The sequence below is a fragment of the Rutidosis leptorrhynchoides genome, chromosome 9 (genome assembly GCF_046630445.1).
Source record: "Rutidosis leptorrhynchoides isolate AG116_Rl617_1_P2 chromosome 9, CSIRO_AGI_Rlap_v1, whole genome shotgun sequence".
Classification (NCBI taxonomy): Eukaryota; Viridiplantae; Streptophyta; class Magnoliopsida; order Asterales; family Asteraceae; genus Rutidosis; species Rutidosis leptorrhynchoides.
In genome coordinates this window covers 85,681,959-85,700,533 of record NC_092341.1, presented here as the reverse complement: position 1 = coordinate 85,700,533, position 18,575 = coordinate 85,681,959, and positions in this window count along the sequence as shown.

The window sequence follows — 18,575 nt, the reverse complement described above, 5'->3', positions numbered from 1 at the left end:
AAGCATAATAATAACTTAGCTACGAGACATTAATATAAAAAGGTTGAACATAACTTACAATGATTAAAAATAGCGTAGCGTTACACGGACAGAATTTCGACTTACACCCTTACAACATTCGCTAACATACCCTTATTATTAGAATTATAATTAAAATTAAAATATAAATTATAAATATAAATATATATTACTTCGTATCAATGAGAAGAAAAAATGATGATGATTTTGATCAGAATTCGGGTTGATTTATAGCCAGACTTGAAATTTGGGGCTCCGCGACTCGCGGCCAAATACCCTTAAAACTCCGCGAGTCGCGGAGAGGTATTTACAGTTTACACCCTTGGAGTTTCCTGCTGCCGACGGTTTTAAATATATATATATAATATATATATAATTAATATAATTAATTATATATTATATTATATTTATATATATAGTTAACTTGTAATTTTTAGTCCGTTGCGTCGAGCGTTAAGAATGGACTCTGGTCCCGGTTCCGGATTTTCGAACGTCCTCGCGTACAATTTAATATCTTGTACTTTGCGTTTTGAATCTTGTACTCTTGTGATTTTGAGACGTTTCTTATCAATAATTGGAACCTTTTTGATTGTCTTTTGTTCTTTTGAGCTTTTTGGTCGTTTGCGTCTTCAAATCGTCGAATCTGTCTTTTGTCTTCACCTTTTATTATTTAAACGAATATCACTTGTAAATAGAACAATTGCAACTAAAAGCTTGTCTTTCTTGAGGAATAATGCTATGAAATATATGTTCGTTTTTAGCATTATCAAATATTCCCACACTTGAGCGTTGCTTGTCCTCAAGCAATATTGTCTTGAAATACTAGAATCACTTCTTTATTCTTCACACTTTGTACATCAGTGATTTCTATACGGCGGTATAAACAATGGTAGTAACGATATGGTTTACAGTCCCACATGACTATAAAAATTTAGATCCATTAAGGAAATTGGATCTTTATGAAAACATTTGATCTTTTGAAAATTAAATCTAGTTTTTACCCTAGATAAGTTTTCCGGAATAACCCTTTACCGGTGTTTGCAAAATATTTTTGTGGGTTTGGTGGGTTTCAGATTTGAAAATTTTAGCTCAAAACTTGCGGTTTTGTGTCACCCACTTGCTAACCTTGTATTTGGAAAGCAACACGTCCAGTTTACTTGTTCCGTATATTACCTTTCGGCAAACTACCGTCCGGTTGTAAAGGAAAGCGTTGAACAAGCAACTGTTTAAGGCAATGTCCCGTGACATGCTTTTGATTATGGTCTATAACGTGTCGGACGCAATTACTATCCTTGGTAGGAGCAATAGTAAAGCTCACCCTTATAATTTGTCGGTCTGGCACAAGGTCCTGTCTTTGACCATGCTATGCAACCACCGTTCTTACGGTTGACACCCGATTTAGTTCAGGTGACCTAATGAATTCCAGGTGAATTCCTAGGATTTTACGTTCAATGGTAATGAACGCATTGAAAAATAGGGTTTTCAGAAAACAAATCGGTTTATAATTTTGATCAAAATATTTTCTCGTTCAAGCTCGAGTTTAGATATCATTGAATTCCATGAGTTTGTAATTCTCAATCTTTAAGGTCAATCTCTAGGATTGAGTAATATCAGTCTTAAAAGCTGATTTTTAATCTTTAAGGAGATTATCCTTTCTGGGGATCTGATTCATTAGTCTTATCCAGCTAATTTGCACGGTGCCTCCCCATTGTACGAGATAAATCCTTCTCATGGTTAGGATAAATCTGACCACTTGGCGACCCTGTTTAATGCTGAGGTCCGTGGATTTCCTGCTGATTTTAGTGATGACTTTTCTAGATTTTTCGTCAACCTACAGCTGGTCTGAACGACAACTTCATGACCTAAATCAAGAAGCGCGTGTCTTTTTCGGAAGACTTTACTTCCTTTTAATGATGGAATTGATTCATCGTGTAGATCCATCTCTTCTTTTCTTTCATCGGGTAAAACAGTTTAGTTTAGTTCAAAGCAAAAGTATTTTCAGTTATTTGTTACAAATATATGTGACATATGTTTAAAATAACTTGGTAAATTTTCCCACACTTGGCTTTTTATTTTTCTTTTTATCGTCCTCTATTCCAATTTAAATGAATTTTAACATTTTAGTTTGTTTCTCAATTTATGTCCTTTCCGAGGTAACAATAATTTCGGTGTTAAAACCTAGTTTTATCGTTCATAAATATGTATAAACATGATTTGAATTCATTTAATTGAAAAATTTTACTAGAATTGGGTAGTCAGTATATAAGACTAGTGCTGTTCTTTTTTATCAGAGAGCACTAGATTCTAATACAACTACTGCTTTACTAGTATTTTAATGGTAACCAAGTGTTTAATAAAAATTTTTAAAATCCGAAAGAATTTAACCCCTTCCCACACTTAAGATCTTGCAATGCCCTCATTTGCAAGAAATCAGTAACAATTTAAATTATTGAGGGTGATTTGTGTGAAAATGATTAAATTTTTACCAAAGTTTCCAAATATATTGGCGTTTGTTTGCTGAATGATAAATGGTGCACGTCATTTGTTCATTCCGTCTTGTTGTTATTTCACATATATTTTGCATCATTGTCGTCAAAATTACTTGCTTTTGCTGAACTTAATGCCAGTCTTTGAAAATGCGTTGTTTTACCCTGTTGTGTACATAAGATAAACTGCAAACATATATACATATTTTTGAAGTTTGGTATATTACCCCACATTCAAAAATTATTAAAATCTAAGAATAAAAGTTAGATAATTATAAAAATGATTACAATATTAACAAAAATATTAAATATATCAATAATTACAAATTACAAAATAATAAAACAAAATAAGTAAACTAAGGATGATATTGGTACCAATAGGGGTTCCACGCATAACCATAAGTGCTATAGAATGCTTCGGCAGGGTCATACGTAGGATATGGTGGCTGCATCTCTATCGACCAAGGAGGGAAGACGGGTTTCGGAGTAGGAATATAGTTTCTACCTATATGTTGGCAATGCGCTATGATCTGGTTCTGATGAACTTGCCAATCTTCAAATGCTCTCTGTCTAGCATTTTCGTATTCCTGAGAAGCTATAAACCTATGCATTTCTTGCATCTGGTTCCCCCCTCCTACATTACCTTGTTCCTGGTTTCTCTCTACCTGTGGATGTCTACCATTGTATCGTACTGCGGCGTTATTTCGCCGCTTCAAAACTTTCGCACCATGGTATACATTTAAACCTATAGTGTCGCGGGGTTCCGGCTCTTCTTCTAATAATCCCCCCGACTTATATCCACACCGAGATATTCACCAATCAAAGTAATAAAAATACCACCTCCTATTATGCTATGTGGACGCATCCCTCGAACCATAGCTGATAAATAATAACCCACACAATATGGTATACTTACAGCGCTGTGTGGGTCTCGAATACACATATGGTAAAACAAATCTTGTTCATTTACCTTTTCTTTGTTTTTACCCCTTTGTGTAATCGAATTAGCTAAAAACCTATGTATTACTCTTAATTCGGCTCTATCTATATCCAAATAAGAGTAGTTTCCCCCTTTGAAACGGTGGTGGCTTGTCATTTGACTCCACACACCGTGTGTATCAAAATTCTCATCTATTTTCCTACCGTTTAGTATCAATCCTCTACAATCGGCAGACGCTAATTCCTCAGGCGTATATATACGTAAAGCCTGAGCCATGTCCAGTAAAGACATGTGGCGCATCGAACCGCCTAACAAAAATCTAATAAAAGAACGATCGGTTAAACTAGCTACCCGATCATTCAACTCTATACTACATAACAACTCTTCACACCATACTTTATATACAGGTCTGCGTATGGTGAATAAACATATCCAGTCATTAAAATAAGAATTACCATACCTCTGTACCAGTAATTCCCTAATTGGCCCGGCCAATTCTACAGCTTCCAAGGGTCCCCATTCTATGACCCTCGGTACCTCAACAACCTTGGAATGAAGAGTATGCAAACCCCGTTGATATTTTGGATAATCTATCCAAAGTCTGTCAAATCGCAGGTTCGGGTGCAACTGTTCCAAGTGCATATCTGAAAAGGTCATGACTGGATGAGGTACATCCTGCTTGTAGTAGTTATCTACCTCCTGTTGTTCCAAGTTCTCAGCAGGAGCATGGCGGGCTTGGGATGAAGATTCACCCCTTTCATTCTGCAAAACACATCAAACACAAATTTTGTGCATCCAAATATGCATTAGTGTCAGCAAAATCATCAATCAAAATAATTACAATGACATTATCAATTTATATCAAACTTAAGCTTATTTTCACATTTTTATCAAATCTACACTTTTTCAAATAAGCATATACGAAAATTTTCGCCAAGTTCATAAGCATTCAACTCAAATAACATGTCAAAATAATCATTACTAGCAAATAAACAAGTCTCAAATGGCATTATCTTTCAAAAATCAAGTTCATGAATTTTGGACTTGAAAAAGTCCACTTTAATTCTCAAAATCATGTTTAGGCTCAAAGTTTGGATCATTTAACTACCTAGACATGTTACACTACTCAATTTAGCAACAATTCATGACAAAAATCGGCCATAACCTGTTTATATCAAAAAGCCCCAAATTGCTCAAGAACACAAACCCTAGATTATTCAAAATTTGAAGTTTAAGGCTTCTAATCATGTTAATCAGCATCAATCTAGGTTATACAAGCATAATACATAAACAATTTAAGTCTAATTACACTAAAAAGCATCAAAATCAAATTGGGGAAAAATAGCTCAAGAACACTAAAATTCGAATTAAATGGTGTTTAGGTGTAGAAATTTACCGTTTTTCTTGAGTAGTTCTTAGATATCATCCTTCTCAACATGATTTTAGCAAAAAATTTGGTGATTAACGGTTAAAAATTGAGATTTTTGGGGGTGATTTTCGGGTTTTTTCGAGCTCTTTTTCGCAGTATTTTTCTGTGTTTTGTGTGTGTGGGAGTGACTGATCGTTTCAGCTGTTTTATTTTTTTTTCTGTAATTTGGTCCCTCCGCGAGTCGCGGAGGTTTGCACTGCAAACTCCGCGAGTCGCGGAGTTTACTTTTTTTTTTTTTTTTTTTTTTTTTTTATTATCATTAACTTATTAAAACAATTAAGAAATTAATTTTAAAATTTTGTTTCCCTTGTTATTTAGGACGAGGTCGTTTCGGATCGATGTCCTAGTCCGTCCCTCGACAAAATTTTAAAATTTGTCTCTTTGTAGCGATTGTTTTAAAAGCTAAGATTTTTGGGTTTTTTCAATGTTTTTGGCATACTTTAATTCAATAAGATTAAAAATAATGATAATAAAAGTTCTCGTCCCTCCCTCGGGTAAAGCAATTTCGGTTCAAAGACCTAGTCTTCAACTTACGACGAATTTTAAAAATCATATTCTTAACTTAATGAGATAAAGTAAATTTTTGTTTTTAAATTCACACAACTTAAATATAAAATTCAAAATTAAAAATTAAAAATTCACACCAAACTTAAAATTTGAAATGCATAAAATTAAAATTTCATATTTTAAAAATTAAAAATTCACACCAAACTTAATTTAAAAATTCATAAATTCATACCAAACTTATATTAATTTTTCAAATATTTACAATTTTAAATATATTGTTTTTACAAAGTTTACAATATTAATTTAAGATTTAAATATTAATTTTAAAAACATGGTAAAAATAAAATTAAAAATCTTTTTGTCTTTTTATCCCACTTTAATCAATCAAATATTATCAAAAATATGCGCCCCTCTTTTCGGTAAAGTAATTTCGGTTCCAAGACCTAATTTAACTCATGACGAATTTTTGAAATATTTTGGGTTGATTGATTAAAGATATTTGTACCTTAAGAATAAACGTTAAATTTCGCAGTGATGTAATAAATTTTTGAACGATATCAATAATTTCGGTCGCCAAACCTAATTTTATTTAATACCAATTTAATACTTTTTAGCGAACAAATTAGCGTTTATTATCAAAAGGTTAAAAATAAAAATAAAAATAAAAACTGTACAGACATACCTGTGAAATAGATTTCTTAGTTATATGATCTATTATATTCATAAGATAGTCGGTTTAATTGATTTTCCATGGCTGCATAGGCGTAACCTCGAGCATTCATTGTCTTTTCTTCTAAACATATGAACGGTCCGTCTCTGCATAAAGTAACAAATTCGGTATTTGAATAGGTTTGATTATTTGAACATTTACCTCCATGTGACCATTTTCCGCATTTGTGACATTTTTCTAGGTGTCGTGCTCTTCTTTTCGCTGCGGATTTTGATTTTCCTTTACCAAATTGTAACTTATTATCTTCGCATCTGGATCCTTTTCTAACTCCGTCCATTCTTTCTCTGATTACTGATACTATTTCACTCGGTAGTATGTCATTATTTCTTTTAGTGATCAAAGCGTGTAGCATTAGACCATGGTTTAGTTCACAGGCAGTCTTCATTTCGTAAAAACCTAAAAAAAATAAAAATTCAGAATGGGGGGAGAAGACTAGTTCTTTAGGGTCTGCTAGGGAAAGACCATACGTGTTCCATTTTCGAGAACTACACGAAAACAGACAATCTAACTCTAACAGAAATACATATTATCCTTTACAGACTTGATTCTCCCCACACTTAGTTAGCTGTGGTGTCGAAATTGTGATTAACTTCGTTGTCGACTTCCATCGGACCATGTATGTAATGTTTAACTCTGTGACCATTAACTTTAAATTCAATCCCATTTGAATTTATCAATTCTATCGTTCCGTATGGGAAAACTCTTTTTACTATGAATGGTCCAGACCATCTTGATTTCAATTTTCCAGGAAATAGCTTGAATCGTGAATTGAAAAGAAGAACTCTGTCTCCTTCTTTAAATTCTTTTGAACTTCTGATTCTTTTATCATGCCATTTCTTCGTTCTTTCTTTATAGATTAACGAATTTTCGTATGCTTCATGTCTTAATTCTTCTAATTCGTTTAGTTGACTTAATCGTAGACGTCCGGCTTCATGTAAATCAAGATTACATGTCTTCAAAGCCCAAAATGCTTTGTGTTCAATTTCTACTGGAAGATGACATGCTTTTCCATACACAAGTCTAAAAGGTGTGGTTCCAATTGGAGTTTTGTAGGCTGTTCTAAAAGCCCAGAGTGCATCCTCCAATTTAATGGACCATTCCTTTGGATTTGATCCTACGGTTTTCTCAAGAATACGTTTTAAAGCTCGGTTTGTATTTTCAACTTGTCCACTTGTTTGTGGATGATATGCGGTGGAGATTTTATGAGTTACTCCATATCTTTTAAGAACTTTCTCAAGTTGATTATTACAAAAATGAGTTCCCCGATCACTTATTAAAGCTTTCGGTGTTCCAAACCTTGCAAAAAGACGTTTTAAAAAGTTGACTACAACTCGTGCATCGTTAGTTGGGAGAGCTTGTGCTTCCGCCCATTTAGATACATAATCAATGGCTACGAGTATATATAGATTATTATGAGATTTTGGAAATGGACTCATAAAGTCAATACCCCAAATGTCAAATACTTCACATACTTGGATGACATTTTGTGGCATTTCATCACGTTGACTTATTTTTCCGGCCCTTTGACATGCATCACAGGATTTACAAAGAAGGTGTGCGTCTTTGTAAATTGTAGGCCAATAGAATCCAGCTTCAAAAACTTTTCTTGCTGTTAGTTGAGGCCCATAATGCCCTCCTGTTGGTCCTGTGTGACAATGGTTTAAAATTTTACTAGCTTCATTTCCAAATACACATCGGCGTATTATTCCATCGGGACAACTTTTAAACAGATGTGGATCTTCCCAGAAATAGTGTTTTATATCACTGAAGAATTTCTTTCGTCTTTGGTACGATAATCCTTTTTCAAGGAATCCACAAACTAAGTAGTTTGCATAGTCTGCAAACCATGGGATTTCTTTATAATCTATCTTCAATAGATATTCATCAGGAAAGTTGTCTTGTATGGCTGATTCATTCAAAACTTCTAATTCGGGATTTTCAAGACGAGAAAGATGATCAGCGGCGAGATTTTCTGCTCCTCTTTTATCTCGGATTTCAATATCAAACTCTTGTAAGAGTAAGATCCAACGGATTAATCTTGGTTTAGCATCTTGTTTTGAAAATAGGTATCTAAGAGCAGAATGGTCGGTATAGACCACCGTTTTTGCTAGAACGAGATATGATCGAAATTTGTCAAAAGCAAAGACAATAGCAAGGAGTTCTTTTTCGGTAGTTGTATAGTTCGTTTGTGCTCCTTGTAACGTCTTACTAGCATAATATATAGGTTGAAATCGTTTTTCAATCCTTTGTCCTAAAACGGCTCCCATTGCAAAATCACTTGCATCGCACATTAGTTCAAATGGTAGATTCCAATTTGGTGTTATCATGATCGGCGCATTAGTGAGTTTTTCTTTAAGAATATTAAAAGATTTGATACATTCATCTGAAAAGATGAATGGCGCATCCTTTTCTAGGAGTTTATTCATAGGAGTGGCAATTTTAGAAAAATCTTTTATGAAACGTCGGTAAAAACCGGCATGCCCTAGAAAACTCCTAACTCCTCTAACATTGGTGGGATGTGGAAGTTTAGCAATTACATCTACTTTAGCTCTATCCACTTCAATTCCATCTTTTGAAATTTTATGTCCAAGAACGATGCCTTCTTTAACCATGAAATGGCATTTCTCCCAATTAAGTACTAGATTTGATTTTTCGCATCTAATTAGCATTCGTTCCAGATTAACTAGACATGATTTAAATGTATCACCGAAGACTGAAAAGTCATCCATGAATACTTCCATGCATTCTTCTATCATGTCGTGAAAAATCGCCATCATGCACCTTTGAAAGGTTGCAGGGGCGTTACAAAGTCCAAATGGCATGCGTTTGTAAGCAAAAGTACCATAAGGGCACGTGAATGTGGTTTTCTCTTGATCTTCGGGTGCTATTGGAATTTGAAAATATCCGGAAAATCCATCTAGAAAACAATAGTAACTATTTCCGGCTAATCTTTCCAACATTTGATCTATGAAAGGTAAGGGAAAGTGATCTTTTCTGGTGGCGTCATTTAATTTTCTATAATCAATACATACACGCCATCCTGTTACAGTCCTAGTAGGAATAAGCTCATTTTTCTCATTTGTGATGACAGTCATGCCACCCTTCTTAGGTACGCATTGAACTGGGCTTACCCATGGACTATCAGAAATTGGATATATCAAACCTGCATCTAGCAGTTTAATAATCTCTTTCTTAACTACATCTTGCATATTAGGATTTAGTCTTCGTTGACGTTGCACATACGTTTTATGACCTTCTTCCATAAGGATTTTATGTGTGCAATACGAAGGACTTATTCCTTTAATATCATGAATCTTCCATGCAATAGCTGGTTTATGAGCTTTCAACACAGAAATGAGTTGTGATTTCTCATTTTCAGTAAGAGAAGACGATATTATTACAGGTAATTCAGATTCACCATGTAAATAAGCGTATTCCAAATGGTTTGGAAGTGGCTTTAACTCTAATTTTGGAGGTTCTTCTATCGATGATTTATATCGATATCTGTCTTCTTCTTTTAGCATTTGAATTTCTTCTGTTGTTGGTTCATATCCATTAGCTATAAGTGTAGCTAACATTTCAGCTTCATCAATTGGTTCATTACCTTCTCCTAAAGAACATTCTCCCGTTCCTTGTAATTCTGGAAATTCTTCTAATAATTCTGCATGTGCATCTATAGTTTGAATATAATAACATGTATCATCTGCAGATTGTGGTTGTTGCATTGCTCTATCAACTGAAAAGGTAACACTCTCATCCTCTATACTTAGGGTCAGTTTCTTACCGAACACGTCTATCATTGCTTTAGCCGTGTTTAAGAATGGTCTTCCTAATATGAGAGGAACTTGAGAATCTTCTTCCATGTCCAAAACAACAAAATCTACTGGAAATACTAAAGTACCAACTTTAACTAGCATGTTCTCCATTATCCCTCTAGGATATTTTATTGATCTATCGGCTAGTTGTATGCTTATTCTGGTTGGTTTCAATTCTCCAAGGTCTAGTTTAGCGTATAGTGAATACGGCATTAGATTTATACTAGCACCTAAATCTGCTAATGCTTCTATTGAACTAAGACTACCCAGAAAACATGGAATTGTGAAACTTCCTGGATCAGATAGTTTTTCTGGTATCTTATTCAACAGCACTGCTGAACAATTAGCATTCATAGTTACAGCCGAGAGTTCTTCCATTTTCTTTCTATTCGTGATTAGATCTTTCAAGAATTTAGCATACCTTGGCATTCCTGAAATCACATCAATGAAAGGAAGATTTACATTTATCTGTTTAAACATATCCAAGAATTTGGATTGCTCGGCTTCAAGTTTTTCTTTCTTCATTTTACTCGGGTAAGGAAGTGGTGGTTGGTATGGTTTAACATAAGGTTTATCCTTAACTGTGTTATCTTCATTAACCTTTTCAACTACCGGTTCTTTTTCCTTATCTTGATCGGGTTGTGGTTCTTGTGGAGTAGGAATAGTTTCATCAGAAGTTACAGGTATTTCAGGTGGTTTAAGTGTTGTACCACTTCTTGTGGTAATAGCTTTAGCTGTTTCATTCCGGGGGTTAGCATTTGTATCGCTAGGTAGACTTCCCGGTTTTCTTTCACCTATTAACCTTGCTAGGTTACTTACTTCTTGTTCCAGATTTTGAATAGAAGCTTGTTGATTTCTGAATGCTTGAGCATTTTGTTCATTGGTTTGTTTTTGAGATGTGAAAAACTGCGTTTGAGTTTCAACTAGCTTCGTCATCATATCTTCTAAATTCGGCTTTTTATCATCGGTTTGTTGTGGTGGTTTGTTTTGAAAATTCGGTCTTTGCTGATTATAAGTATTATTGGATACTTGTTGATTGCTAGGACCTTGTTGGTTGTTGTATGGAATATTTCGGTTATAATTCTGGTTTTGATTGTAAATCGGTCTTGGCGGTTGATAATTATTCTGATAATTATTTCCAGGCCTTTGGTTTATGTATGAAATATTCTCTCTTTGTTCCATTGTTAATTCAATACTGAGACAATCTTTTGTCAAATGTGGTCCTCCACACTGCTCACAACTAATTCGTATAGCATGAATATCCTTAGTCATCTTTTCCATTCGTCTCTCGAAAGCATCTATCTTTGCGGAAATGGAATCTAAGTCATGGCTAGAATCGGCTCTAGCTGCTTTAGATGATCTAATGATATCTTTTTCTTGGTGCCACTCATGTGAGTGGGAAGCAGTGTTATCAATAATTTTGTAAGCATCAGTTTCGGTTTTCTTCATAATAGAACCACCAGCTGCTATATCTATGTCTTTTCTTGTAGTGATGTCGCATCCTTGGTAAAATATTTGTACTATTTGACAGGTGTCTAAACCATGTTGCGGACATCCTCTTAACAACTTTCCATATCTTGTCCACGCCTCATATAGAGTTTCATTTGGCTTCTGTGTGAACGTAACAATTTCTGCTTGAAGTCTTACGGCTTTAGATGCGGGAAAGAATTGTTTAAGAAATTTGTCAATTAAAACATCCCATGTATCGATCGCCCCTTCAGGTAACGATTCCAACCAATCTTTGGCTTCTCCCTTTAAAGTCCAGGGAAATAACATGAGATATATCTGTTCATCCTCCACTTCTCGGATTTTAAATAGTGTGCAGATCCTATTAAAGGTACGTAGATGTTCATTTGGATCTTCCTTCGGCGCACCACTAAATTGGCATTGATTAGTCACCATGTGTAGAATTTGTCCTTTGATTTCATAATCTGGCGCATTAATGTCTGGATGAGTAATTGCGTGACCTTGGCCAGTGCGTTTAGCTCTCATTCGGTCTTCCATACTTAAAGGTTCCAGATTCTCCATAATTGAATTTGTTGACTCGGTATCACTAGATGGTTCTGATTTAATAGTTCGTTCCTCAACAATCTCTGTTTGAATGATGGGTGGTTCCGGAGGAAAGTTTAATGGTTCAGGATCTATGAACCGTTCCTGAATATTTTCTGGATTCTCAATTGTGAGGTTTGTTTCAAAAACTGGATTATCGGAAATTTGAACTGAAGTACTTGGTCGACTGGATGACGATTCTAAAGAAAAATCAACGGCGGTTATATTTGTTAAACGATGTCTTGATCGAGTTACAGGTGGTGAACGTACAAAAGGTGATGAACGTCTTGCTCGGTGCATTCACAGAATATCCTATTAGTTTTAAAAAGGAAAGAAAAATTATAATAAGTTATCCAATCAATAGACTTTTCTGATTTTGCCCACGTTTCGAATAGCCAAAAGATGCAGCAGAGGGGCAGGATTCGTTTGGTCTCAATATAATTGAGGACTGTTTGGCTCCAATAACCCGGTCCACGTACAAATCCAACTATTACTACGAACCAGAAAATTTTGATGTCTATCAATTTAACCACTTAAAATAAATTTTCGTAATTTTAAGAAATTTAGATAAGAAGTAGAATAAAATTCTAAGTCCTAAAAACTAGAATAGCGAGAAATAAGAGAGAAAAAGAGAGTTCGTCGAAAAAGGTCGAAAAAGAAAAAAAAAAAAATATGGTTGAAAAATAAAAGGTGACGGAAAAATAAAAGAAACTTATAAAAACTTAAAAATACTTAACTAATTTAACCTTATTACTACAACTAACTTAAAATTATAATCGCAAATTGAAATTACTAATTGGAATGATAATTGATACATAGTAAAAGGTGTCTAAAAATATTAAAGCTTACAGGAAAAACTAAATCCCAAATGGAAATAACTTAAAAAGAAACTAAAACTTTAAAAAGGCGTCGCAAAATTCTAAAGCACCTAAATCTTAGTCTAAAGAAAAAGCACTTAATGAATTCTACGGCAAAGCCTAAAAATCTAGGAGTAAAAATAACTATAGCAAAAACTAAGTTTAAAATTAAATATGAGCTAAAAAATACAAATATTACGCTACAACGATTAAAAAGGGACAAAATATAAAAATATACAAAAAGTTGTAAAAAATACAATTTTTATAAAAATATTATTTTTATATTATTTATTTAATAAAACTACAAATTTTACAATTTTAATAAACTTATTTATACTAAATACATTAAATTAAATAAAAAGTAAAATTAAAATTAAAACTAATAATAATAATAATACAAATTAGGTTTTAATAATAATAATAATTAAAAATAACCCGTGATTAGGGTTTTTTGTCCGTGTGTCAGAGGGTCTCCGCGAGTCGCGGCAAATAAAGAGGAAAACCCCGCAAGTCGCGGGGTTCAGGAATTCAGTTGACAGCTTTGTCTTTTTACGCGTTTTTCTTTTTATTTTTTATTTTTTTATTTTGTTTTCTGTTTTTTTTAAATAATTAAAAGATGTTTAAAACAAAAGTTATATTTTTATAAACTAAAATAGAAATAAAGGAACTTATAAAACTTAACTATTTAACAAAATCTTAAAAATACTAATATTTTTGTTTTTTTCTTTTTATATTTTTCGAATTTTTTAAAACGTAATTTTACAAAAACGACTTTTAATAAAAGTAGATAAAAATCTTTTTTTTTTTTTATATTAGCGTTGCGCTTCCGGCTTTTAAGATAGTTCCCCGGCAGCGGCGCCAAAAATACTTGATGTGCAACGAGGTGTATATAAAATAGCTTATATTTTACTAGGAAATACTATTAAATACGATACAATTTTACACAAGATATTTATTTATTTATAGAATGGATATACTTAAATCTTGCTACAACACTTATAGGCAGTGTACCTAATCGTACAGTAGTGTAGTTTTTAGTAAGTCCGGTTCGTTCCACAGGGAAATCTTTAAACAAAGCTCAACGCTATATTAGTTTACTTTTATAAAAATACAAATATATATATAGGTAATATTATTATTATAAAGGGGGGTTTTTACCGTTTAATGACCGGTTTGTCGATTTTAAAACTTTAGTCGCAGTTAAAACCTAATTTAAAATATAAAATAAATACAAGACTTAAATTAAAGCGTAAAGTAAATAACGATAATGAAATTGCGAATAAAAATGCGATAAAATAAAATTACGATAATTAAAAGGTACGATAATTAAAAGTGCGATTAAATAAAATAACAATAAATAAAAGTGCGATAATTAGAAGTGCAATTAAATATAAAATAAAGGAAATTAAATATGAAATAAAAGAATTATGCTTATTTAAACTTCCGTAATCATGATGTTTGACGTGTTGATTTTAATTTTATGCCCATGGGTTAATTGTCCTTTGTCCTGGATTATTCAATATGTCCGTCTGGTTTTTGTCCATAACAGTCCATCAGTCATAAATATAAATTGCAAGTGTCCTTGTCAAATTATTATTATACCCGAAGATAAATATTCCAACTAATTGGGGATTCGAATTGTAACAAGGTTTTAATACTTTGTTTAATGAATACACCAGGTTATCGACTGCGTGTAAACCAAGGTTTTACTACTTTGTTAACAATTACACCAATTACCCTTGAATGTAATTTCACCCCTGTTTTAATTATTCTAGTGGCTATTAATCCATTCCCGTGTCCGGTTAAATGAACGATTATTCGTACATATAAATACCCCGCCCATCGTGTCCGATCGAGTGTATATGGTAATTTATAGGGACGCCCAATTGTAAATCTTTATATTAACATTAACAAACTTTCATTTAGTTAAACAAATATAAAGCCCATTAATAGCCCGTAGTCTAGTTTCCACAAGTGTCGTTCTTTTGTCCAAACCCCAATTATGGTACAAAGCCCAATTACCCAATTTTAGTAATTAGCCCAACATCATGATTACTTCGTTTTAAACAAGCATAATAATAACTTAGCTACGAGACATTAATATAAAAAGGTTGAACATAACTTACAATGATTAAAAATAGCGTAGCGTTACACGGACAGAATTTCGACTTACACCCTTACAACATTCGCTAACATACCCTTATTATTAGAATTATAATTAAAATTAAAATATAAATTATAAATATAAATATATATTACTTCGTATCAATGAGAAGAAAAAATGATGATGATTTTGATCAGAATTCGGGTTGATTTATAGCCAGACTTGAAATTTGGGGCTCCGCGACTCGCGGCCAAATACCCTTAAAACTCCGCGAGTCGCGGAGAGGTATTTACAGTTTACACCCTTGGAGTTTCCTGCTGCCGACGGTTTTAAATATATATATATAATATATATATAATTAATATAATTAATTATATATTATATTATATTTATATATATAGTTAACTTGTAATTTTTAGTCCGTTGCGTCGAGCGTTAAGAATTGACTCTGGTCCCGGTTCCGGATTTTCGAACGTCCTCGCGTACAATTTAATATCTTGTACTTTGCGTTTTGAATCTTGTACTCTTGTGATTTTGAGACGTTTCTTATCAATAATTGGAACCTTTTTGATTGTCTTTTGTTCTTTTGAGCTTTTTGGTCGTTTGCGTCTTCAAATCGTCGAATCTGTCTTTTGTCTTCACCTTTTATTATTTAAACGAATATCACTTGTAAATAGAACAATTGCAACTAAAAGCTTGTCTTTCTTGAGGAATAATGCTATGAAATATATGTTCGTTTTTAGCATTATCAGTTATATCTTATTAAGTTAACATTATGATAGAGATATAGAATATAGATATTGATAATTGATATTGATAAATAAGAAAAAGATAGAAAAAGGTGTGTTTTTACATTACGATTACAAAGCCTTTTATAGGCGAATTTAGAAATTGAATTTTCACTTATGACCCCTGAACTATGCTCAATTAACAACTTTTTATTATTTAATATTATTCTTATTATGAATTATTTAAATATTATATTTTATTCTTGTGCATAGTTGACTCGTAATTTTTACACCGTTGCGTCGAGCGTTGAGAGTTGACTCTGGTCCCGGTTCCGGATTTTCGAACGTCCTTGCGTACAATTTTATATTTTGTACTTTGCGTTTTGTAACTTGTACTCTTGTCATTTTTAGACGTTCCTCATCAATAATTTGAACCTTTTTGATTGTATCTTGTACTTTTGAGCTTTTTGGACCTTTGTGTCTTCAATTCGTCATTTTCGCCTTTTGTCTTCGCACTTATTTAAAATAAACGAATATTACTTGAAAATGGAACAATTGCAACTAAAATCTTGTCTTTCTTGGGGGATTTTGCTATGAAATATATGTTCCTTTTTAGCCTTATCAATATCCCCACACTTGAGCGTTGCTTGTCCTCAAGCAATACAGTCTTGAAATAATATAATACATCACACGAATCACTTCTTTATTCTTCACACTTTGTACATCAGTGATTTTGATAGAGCGGTATAAACAATGATAGTAACGATATGGTTAAAGGTGGGTGTGTCATCCACAGTTGCCTTGGGTTTAGGACAACGACACTTGCAATCAAATAGCCGATTTACTTTCGGTTTCCAAAGCAAAGTGCACATTTGAAAGGCGGTTTACAGTCCCACATGACTATAAAAATTTAGATCCTTTAAGGAAATTGGATCTTTATGAAAACATTTGATCTTTTGAAAATTCAAGCTAGATTTTACCCTAGACAAGTTTTCTGATTTGATCCATCATCGGTGTTGCAAAATATATTTGTGGATCAATATTTTGGCTAAAACTTTTAGGTTCGTGTAATCCACTGCTATCCCGGTATCGGAAAGTACACATCCAATTTACTTGTTCCGTATATTATCTTTCGGTAAACTACCGTCCGGTTGTAAAGGAAAGCGATGAACAAGAAACTGTTAAGGCAATGTCCCGTGACATGCAGATGATTATGGTCTTTTAACGTGTCGGATGCTAGAACTATCCTTGGTAGGAGCGATAGTAAAGATCATCCTATGATTTTTCGGTCTGGCACAAGGTCCTGTCTCCGACCATGCTATGCAACCACCGTTCTTACGGTTGACACCCGATTTGGTTCAGGTGACCTAATGAATTCCAGGTGAATTCCTAGGATTTTACGTTCAATGGTAATGAACGCATTGAAAATGGGTTTTCAGAAAACAAATCGGTTTGTATTTTTGATCAAAATATTTTCTCGTTCAAGCTCGAGTTTAGATATCATTGAATTCCATGAGTTTGAATTCTCAATCTTTAAGGTCAATCTCAAGGATTGAGTAATATCAGTCTTAAAAGCTGATTTTTAATCTTTAAGGAGATTATCCTTTCTGGGGATCTGATTCATTAGTCTTATCAAGCTAATTTGCACGGTGCCTCCCCATTGTACGAGATAAATCCTTCTCATGGTTAGGATAAATCTGACCACTTGGCGACCCTGTTTGATGCTGAGGTCCGTGGATTTCCTGCTGATTTTAGAGATGACTTTTCTAGATTTTTCGTCAACCTACAGCTGGTCAGGACGACAACTTCTTGACCTAAATCAAGAAGCGCGTGTCTTTTTCGGAAGACTTTACTTCCTTTTAATGATGGAATTGATTCATCGTGTAGATCCATCTTTCTTTCAAATATATTACAGTAAACCGGGTAAAACTGATTAGTATCATCCAAAACAAAAGTACCTGCAATAATCTTGTACAAAGATATGTGATAGATAATTTTTAATTGAATAACTTGGTACATTCTCCCCACACTTAGTTTCTTTCTTTGCCTTTTTATTCTCCTTTATTCCATTTTAAATGAATTCAAGCATTTTAGGTTGTTTCTCAATTTATGTCCTTTCCGAGGTAACGATAATTTCGGCATTAACACCTAGTTTTATCGTTCATAAATATGTATAAACATGATTTTGAATTCATTTAGTTAAAAAAAATTTTAAATTTTCATAATATTTAGAAAATAAGCCAAGTATAAACCCGAGAGAATTTATAACCCTTCCCCACACTTGAGATCATGCAATGCCCTCATTTGCATGAAATCAGACTATAATTATTAATTCATGAGGGTGATTAGTGTAGAAAAGTGATTAAAAATACCCAGTTTGTAATTACAAAGCTCGTCGAATGATAGATGGCGCGCCTCATCGTTCATTCCTTCATTTATTATATCACATTTGTTGTTTTGCATCTTGTCGTCAAAATCAGTACCTTTTGCTGAACTTAATGTTAGTCTTTGAAAGTGCGTTGTTTTACCCTGTTGTTTACATGATAAAATACGAACATATATACATATTTTTAAAGTTGGGTATATTACCCCACGTTCAAAAATTTATAAAATCAAATATATTTTTTTTTGGCATACTTTAAATCAATAAAATTAAAAATAATGATGAAAAAATTTTTCGCCCCGCCCTCGGGTAAAGTAATTTCGGCTCAACGGCCTAGTCTTCAACTCACGACGAATTTTAGAAATCATTTTTTTTCAACTTAATGAAATAAAGTAAATTTTTATTTTTAAATTCACACAAAACTTAAAAAGAAAACATATTAATTTCATATAAAACCTAAAAAACAAAAAAAAATTCAGAATGGGGGGAGAAAACTAGTTCTTTAGTGTCTGCTAGCGGAAAAGACCAA